Source organism: Camelus bactrianus, chromosome 14 (assembly GCF_048773025.1).
Source record: "Camelus bactrianus isolate YW-2024 breed Bactrian camel chromosome 14, ASM4877302v1, whole genome shotgun sequence".
Classification (NCBI taxonomy): Eukaryota; Metazoa; Chordata; class Mammalia; order Artiodactyla; family Camelidae; genus Camelus; species Camelus bactrianus.
Window position 1 is genome coordinate 2,200,147 of NC_133552.1, and position 8,581 is coordinate 2,208,727.

The 8,581-nt window shown below is 44.6% G+C and overlaps 1 protein-coding gene across 3 annotated transcripts in view; it reads right to left on the reverse strand.

Moving 5' to 3' along the window:
- Positions 1-7,939, reverse strand: part of SACS (sacsin molecular chaperone) — a 66,082-nt gene extending 58,143 nt beyond the window's left edge. For all 3 annotated transcript variants that reach the window (XR_012511602.1, XM_074377919.1, XM_074377916.1), the window contains exon 1: positions 7,675-7,939. The gene's annotated coding sequence lies outside the window, so the exon portion shown is untranslated. The remainder of the gene's footprint in view (positions 1-7,674) is intronic.
- Positions 7,940-8,581: the final 642 nt, after the last annotated feature.

The window sequence follows — 8,581 nt, forward strand, 5'->3', positions numbered from 1 at the left end:
GGGAGGATGCCATCAGCTTAGATCACTGTAGCGTGAACTGGTCGTGTGGATGGGGGGCCTACAAAGTCTGCTACAATTCCTTTCCGTGTCCCATTGTCCCTGCCTGGTCCAGCCAACAGTTGTTCACCAAACCTTCACTTTTCCAGCCTCTTGTAAATTGCCTTCCTCCCCTTTGAAGTCCCAAACCATTACTCTCAATATCCCCTCTTGCCTTTAGCCAAAGATGATATTTAAGGGGATGGCTTTGGCCATTTCAGTGAGTTACTCAGTTCCTGACTCTCCATATACACATGTTGGTAACATTTTGTTTGATTTTTCTCTTCTTTTTCTTTTTTTTTACTATTGTTTTATTTTGAAATAATTATAGCTTCACAGTAAGTTGAAGTACAAAGAGATTCCATGTACTGTTCACCCAGTTTCCCCCAATGAAAACCTAATAACTATCACAAAACCAAGAAATTGACATCGGTACAATCCACAAATCTTACTCAGATCTTGCCAGTTTTTGTATGCACTTGTATGCGTCTAAAGTTCTATGCAATTCTATCACGTGCAGATTTGTATTTCTCATCTTATTCTGTCTCATGTCCATTTAATCCTCAGACCAGCCAGCAGAACTTCAGAGGGTTGAGGAAAATTTCTTCCTCCTCGACAGTACCATACACGTGTGCAATCCTTTACAATCACATACTGTTTCATGTGATCCTCAAGATGACTTTTTGAAGGAGGTAGACCAGATGGCTTCCTCATTTTGCAGGTAAGAGTCTAAAGCCTAAAGAGGTTGGAGGATGTGCCCCCACCGTAAGGGCACAGAGAAAGGGGCAAGAGGACAGAAGTCCTCGGGACCTGTCCATGTCAGTTTACAGGCGTGAGCTCTGCAGTCCAAGTGTGAGGGTGTGCACACCGTCACAGAGCCACCACAGGGCCACAATGAGGACATGACACAGCCCCAGCAGACCTCTAGCACCCGGGTCAGGGACCTCAACAATAAACCAGGCTGCTTTCATGTAATGACGCTGAAGTGTGTAGACTACATCAACATTTACACAGCCTCCATTACGTATGTTCTACTTACTCTCATGATTGCTTTGTACTGATTCAAGGTCAAAATACACAGACAAAAGAAATATTATGTCTTTTTTTTAATCCCCAGTACATGATTTCTCTCTTGCACGCGCACACACACATGCACACACACACCCACAAACCTTTTTTTTTAATTGCTTGGTGTTACATGAGGGGTCATGCCTTTTATTTTAATTGAAATATAGTTAATTTACAATGTTGTGTTAGTTTCAGGAGTTCAGCATAGTGATTCAGTTATACATATAAGTATGTGTGTGTGTATATATATGTATGTTCTTTTTCAGATTTTTTTCCATTATAGGTTATTATAAGATATTGAATATAGTTTCCTGTGGTCTACAGTAGGACTTTGTTGTTTATCTATTTTATATATAGTATCACACACCTTTATTCAGTTCAGCAAATACCTATTTCTTGGTGTGCTATGGGTAAACATTCTAAATATGTAGCTATATGAGCACATCTCTGCTTAAAATTAAGTATATGTTTAATTCTATTTCATTTTTATAGTTTTAAACTTCTTTTTTGTTTTTGTTCCTTACTGATTATATGATTAACACCATACAGGATTTTTATTCTTATATGGTTTATGCATCTCATGTATAAATCTTTGCCTGATAATGCACCCATTTTTGAGAGCTTCAATACATCACACATTTACTTTTATAAATCCTTAACACTGACATTGCCTGGAAGATAAAAGCTAGTAACCTTTTTATGGCATCTAATATGATTGAACAGCAGTCTGATGCAATTTTAAAAATAAGAAATGTGAACTTTCAAACTATCCATGCTAATAAATTTGACAACTCCTCAACAAGACAATCCAATCAATCATTATATGATAAATCTGTTCTTATTGCATTCATGATAATTTTATGTTTACAGAGTTCATTAACATGCCCAAGAAAATCAGCACATTCTAAATTTTGTGTATCGTTGAAATGCTATTGATTGTAAAGTTGTAACTCAGTTCAGCAAGACTGTGGACGTGCAGTATTTTTAACCTGTTAAAGTGATTTCATAGATATTATCTTATTTCAGTCTCATAACAGCTTAGTGATTTGGTAGGAAACTGCTCATTCCGTTGCACAGATAAGGAAATTGGTGTCCTACAAAGTTAAGCACCATCTCACGCTGGGACTTAAAGTGAGGTCCTTCACCCCCATCTCTTACCTTAGTGTTACTAGTGAGTGCCAGACACAATGCAGGCACTCAAACATTATTTCCTTCTATGCCCATACTCTCCCCCATCGGGAAGGAAGCTGCTCCCACTGCATCACTTTGGGGGAGAGGGCCACATCCCCTCTCTGTGCCCAGCCCTCCCCATCTGCAACCCGGGGCTGACTTGTCCCATCCGCTGACCACTTCATCCAGAGTGGACCAGCCTCCACTCTGTCTAAAAGCTCTATTAATCACCTGCAGGCAAGTGTTGCCATAAGAGCAGCCATTCTTTGCTCGTGGAATATTCTCCTGCACATCATAAAGGGCCATGGGATGTTCACAGCATTCTCTGCCCACTGATTCTCGACTTTCTCTCACACTTCAGGAGCCAAACCATCATCGCTATTGGGGAACGGGATTGGCTGTCCAGCTGCGGAGTCCACGCATTTGGCTTTGACGCCTGAAGCCACTGCCCGCGGCTCATACGAGCACAGTGTGTCCATCCATCCAAGACTTCTTGACCTTCCCAGCAGAGACGCCCTATCTTGGCAACCTGGGCTTCCCCCGGAGCAGGCAGACTTGGCACATACATGACGTCATTTACAGAGCAGGAGAGAAACACGCCAGCTCCATCCACTCACCAAGGTGAACGTTAAGCCTGGACACCCCAGGCTTAAACCATGACCACTGTGTGACCAGGGCCGTGTCCGGACGAAACAGGGACGCCTCGGGTGCCCCCTCCTCCTTCGCTGTTCTCTGTGCCCCTGGTTCACAGGGCCACCCTCTGCAGCAGATGCAGTTTCCCTAGAAACAGTCTTTTCATGCATTTTATAGCAAACAATAGAGCCAGAATCGGCTTTAGTGATCTCCTGCAAATGGGGTACATGTTCCCCTAAAGATGGGAATTAAAACTCAACATTACCTTTCATCACGTTTGATCAAACAAATTTAGAGGCAGCTAAATCCTCCGTGATGTGCTGAAAATGTACCCATGAAAGTCCCTCACACTACAGGAACAAGGAGCCAAAACAGACAGACCTCGGGCCCCAGAAAACCTCCTCTGGCATTACCCTCAGAAAAACGGTCTTGCTCTCCTTAATGTCAGAACAAAGCATGAGTCAGCAAAGACTTTAAGATGGCATCTTTGCAAAATGGAGAAGTCAGATTAATTCACCCTGTAAATCAATAGACCAAGCTGAAGATTTACATAAATGCACTTTACAGAGCCCCAAAATGAAGGTGAGTGATGCGTGTGTGTGTGTAAAGTAAAACGTACAGCAGAAAAGATATTGTATCCGAGATTTAATAAGTGTGAATTATTCCCTCCGCGCTCCAAATCCCTTCTGCGTTGTATAACTCTTCTGTGTCTGTGTTGCTGAAAGTTCCTCAGGAATGTGTTATTTCTCCTTGCTGCCCCTTCTTGGTCAGAGGCAGGACCATGGATACAGAAGGTACTCAATAAAGAATGAATAATTTACTCACTATGGCCAATTTCCAAGTAATAAAAGACACGTATGCTTTTACAGAGCATCTTGAACAAAGCTGATCTAAACCTCAGCGTTTGGTCGGTCAACGAGGACTGTTAACTGCTGGAGGCAGGGGTCTGGAGGGACTGGCACCGGAACAAACTCCTCAGACTTTTAGGTTTACCTTTGAAAGCTCACTTATCTTCAAAAATGAAATTTTACATAAAAGTAATATACTATATGGGTGAATCGTATAGTATGTGAATTATATCTCAATAAAGCTTTTAAAAATAATATATTAAAAACAGGAGGCTATCATCAATATCTTGTAATAACCCAGAATGAAAAAGAATGTGAAAAATAATAAGAATATATATATGACTGAATCACTGTGCTGTACCCCAGAAACCAACACATTATAAATCAACTGTCCTTCAATTAAAAAATAATGATACTATATTAAAAACAGATTCTATGATTGAAATTCATCTCTTTTGATATTATCTAGTATTATTATTATCTGGCTTTTTGATAGACACTCATTCGCTTGAAAATCACAGTTTCTTCGGGAGCCTGGTGGGGGCTTTGCACACCTGCCATTTGACCCCAGCGGTGGGAACCGCTGAGCTATTCCCGGTCCTGCTTAAGGAGGAGGAAACCGAGCTTCCAAGAGACGAAGTAACAGAGCTCCATGATACAGAGCCAGTTTTCAAAACCACGTCTACCTAACTCCAAGGAAATAAATTTAAAATCCCAGGTAATTTTTTTCACGCATTAGCAGGGCCCCAGGGGAGTATGAAGGTGAGTGGGACAGCAGCCTTTCCTCAGGATCAGCACTTCCTTAGGACAGTCACTGCGCGTCAGCGTGTAATAGACCAAAGCATCGGTACATAAAGCCCGTGAGATGTTTCACGTATTATCGGACACTGATAAGGATTAGGTGTAATTTATGTTTTAGGGGGAGGGTGTAGCTCAGGGGCAGAGAGTGTGCTTAGCGTTCACAAGGTCCCGGGTTCCATCCTCAGTCCCTCCATTAAATAAATAAACTCTAGATGTAATTTATGTTTTACATTTAAAAACCTAACAAGTTAAGATCTTTACACTCAAAGTAACTATTATTTAAGGTTCTGTTTATGTAAGGTTGCCAGATTTCACAAAATTATGCCTAGTTAACTTTGAATTTCAAGTAAATAACAAATAATTTCTTAGCATTTGTTTATCTTCTGCAGTAGTTTCTGTAATTTATCTGGTAACCCTGTTAGAACTTTTTTTTAATGGTTAAATTCATCACTGCATTGAAAACAAAGAGAAGGACTAAACCTCTAATACTACGTTAAAATAGCGCACAAAGTCCAGATACGCCCAAATTCAAACTCTTCTCCGGCACTGAATACTTTAATGAAGTAAGATCTGTGAAGTTCAAATGATCACCCATAAAAATATTCAGGTGGCTTTGAATCATTTTTAAATGTTGTCATCTCAGAACACATGAACAGGACCTGTGAACTGCAGAGGCCACAATTTCTTTACTGGGTGATAGACTCTTGGCTGAATCCAGAGCAGATACTGAAAAGGAACGCTCGTCTGGATGGAATGATGCTGCGAGTGGACCACTGATCCCCCTTACAAACTGAGAAGCTGTCCTGGGCTTCACGTCACCATGGACTGTGCCCTGAGACCCCCGAGAGGGACACTGGTGCAGGGACCACCGCTCAGGGTCGGCAGCTGGAGCGCTCACTGATGTGCAGTAAGAAAGGCAAACTTAGGCGCCATCCAGTAGACCCCTCCTTCCACAAATAAGAAACGGTTGGGGCTCTGCTCTCTCTTAATGTGACATTTTATAATCTGCAAAACAGGGCTGCCTGTTTCATCAGGCTGTTGTGAGAATGGAGAGACAACATACGTGAAATGCGGTATTTGATCGAATAACTGCCATAAACTGAGTGCACCAGGCCTTGCAGGAAATTTAAAGATGCCCTGCGCTGTAGCCCCTCTCTTAAAGATGAAGTTACACGACTTTCCAATCAGCACGAAGAGGAGCCGAGGCCCAGGTGGAGCCACGCCCCTGGTCCCCGTCCAGGGGTCCCCTGTTTCTCCCACTTCCTCGGGCTCCCTTAGGCACTGGCATGGCGGCTCCATCCTCAACCTAAATCTGACACCATGTGCTACGCGCAGCACTTAAGGGACGCAAAGTCGACAAGGAGAAAGGGACATATAACACAAACTAAAATAGTAACAGGACTGGCAATACAGAAAGCAAATTACCACCCAGGTCGTCCAAGATCAGAACGGCCACGGGAACCGTTCCCATTTCCAGCTTGGCACTCTCTGCACGGGGCCCATTAGTGGTCCTCACTCCCTTGGACTCAGGGCAGGACAGTCAATATCGTCCTCCAGTCTGCCGTCACGCAGGGTTTAATAGGAGGCAGACGGAGAGGGGTGGCCTTCCCCTCCAGCAGCGCACTCCTGCGGCCACGTGAAAATCAGCAGTCCTACTTTAAGAGAGGAGTCCCTAGCAAGTATTGAACACATTTTTTGTACTCGGTGCTGCTTAAGAAGCACTCGGTCAAAAGACCATTTCAACATTCATTCCTTTAGGGAAAAGGCACGAGAAACCACTCAAGCCTGCAGCCCGGGGATGGGTGGACAGAACACCCGCTAAACAGCCGTATGGTGCCAGGGACTGTGCTAGGTGCCTTCAGGTGCACTGGCTCATTTCGACCCTGCAAAACTATGTGAACAACATCTCTGACATGGGAAGGAACGGGGAAGCCTGCGGGAGCTGACTGAATTTTCAGGGGCTGCAGAGCTGAGATCTGAACCCACAGCTGCTGAGAGCAAATCCAGTATACAGCAGCAATACACGAGATGCTGCCAACCTTGGTCTTAAAACAAGGCTGTAACTAGACTTCTTTTCCTAATTATGTGAAGAATAGAAAACACCATGTTAGTCATGGAAAAGATCTTACAGACCAAGCAAGGAACAAGGAAAATATGGGAAGACAGACGATCTGGCTTGATTCGTTTGATAGGGAGACTGAAGGAGCTTTGACCTCGACAGTAAAGAAGGGAAAATGGGCCAAAAAGCCGGGGGAGGTATAGAAAGGATGAAGGGACGGCCACGGAAGGAGGACACTGGGTGTCATTTGTCCCCGACATGAAGTAAGACTTTGCGGCAAGATTAGGGAAGGAAAACTGGTTAGTCACAAATAAAACCACTGGGACGTGATAACCATGCATCCACCTAGTACATGCTTGGCTATCAGTGAACAGCTTAAGAAAACGATGTGGGAGATTTGCTTTTTAAGTAACAGATAAAATAGGAGTTTGCCCGTTGCTTTCATCCGCATTGGAGGAGCAATGAGAGGTCCCCTCCATGTAACTTCAGGGCAGCATATGAGCTGACCCGCATTCCGCCTTCTACTAAACAAACAGGCTTTCCTTGCATAGGGAGGGAAAATATTAAAGCCCCCAGAGGAACACGTGAGGAACAAGCCCAGCACTCTCCACTGCGGTATCAACCTTGTTGTAAGCAAAAGATAAAGAGCAAGAGATTTTTGTCATGGTGGTGCTTAAAACCGGGATGCTCTTTCTAAGAATTCAACAATCGCTTATTAAAATAAAACATAATAACTAAGTAAAATGTTTTTAACTAAAAGCAGGATTTTCAGATATTTCTACGTAAGATAACGGTCACATATGGAATGATTTAAGGGCATGTTATTTAAATGAGGACAATTACTGTAAACTAAACTGGAAGCCATTCTGGGAGTCTTGGCCCCACGATCCATATTAGAGCAATAGACCCTTTGTGAGCAAACCTTCCACCCTCAATGGAAATTATAATGACAAAGCCAGAGGTCTGAGCACCTCTCCAGAAACGCTGCAGCTGGTGGCTCACCCACAAGCCAGCCGGTTGAAGCCGAACTGGGAATTTTTAAAGGAACCCCTTACTTACAGGGCACAAGGCGGTAAAGAAGCATCTCTGTCCTCTCAGAAGGCAGTATCCCTGGGCAACGACCAGCAGTCCTGGAAAACGACCTCAGAGCCTGGGCGCCCGGGTCCTAGCCTGGCTCTCAGCAGATGGACGGGGCCCCATCAGCCGCGCCCGCCTCCTGTGGGCTCCCGGCCTCTCCTGTGACATCTAGCCGGGTCCTCGCGCAGTCCCTGATCCCGGCCAGTGTCGCGTCCCAGGCCTTTGTTGTCCTTCTGTCACATCAGCAGTTTCCAGCGTGACTGCCGCCGCAGCCACTGGTCCAGGCCACTGGGTGCCCTGCCGCAGTCAGCAGCACCCCCTCCCCGCCCAGACGCCTTTTTTTTTCTTTTTAAAGAGATAGGACCATTGTCAACCTTAGGTTTCAATCATGCTGCAAAATGCGCATGGTCGCTCAAGCTGGGGATGCTGCTGGCAGTAAGCACGTTGCCTGTTCTCTTCAAGTTGCAAAGACTCATTCGGGAGGAGGGTACGACCAGCCCTGGGCTCTACTGGACACACGCAGCCCCAAGGCCCTGTGACACAGACAAGGCGCCTCTGGTAGCATTCCCCCCTCGTGGAAAATGAAGAGTGTGACCCAGCAACGTCCAGTCTGCAAATCCTGTAATTTACTAGAATTAACTAGAAAAACAGCTACAGGCTGGCTTGCTGATGAAACAGTACCACACCCTGCGTTTGCCCTGCAGGTTATGGCTCACAAGGTGCTTTCTGCATTTTATTTGGATTGGGGTGTGCGGTTCCAAAGGGTGAAAAAAAAAGCAGTTGCTCAAAATGTTTTGGAAACCTTGGGAAATACCAAGAAAGGCAGATTTTTATGGACAGCCCCCCACCCCCTCATCTCCCCACCCCATCCCCACCCACCACCCCCATC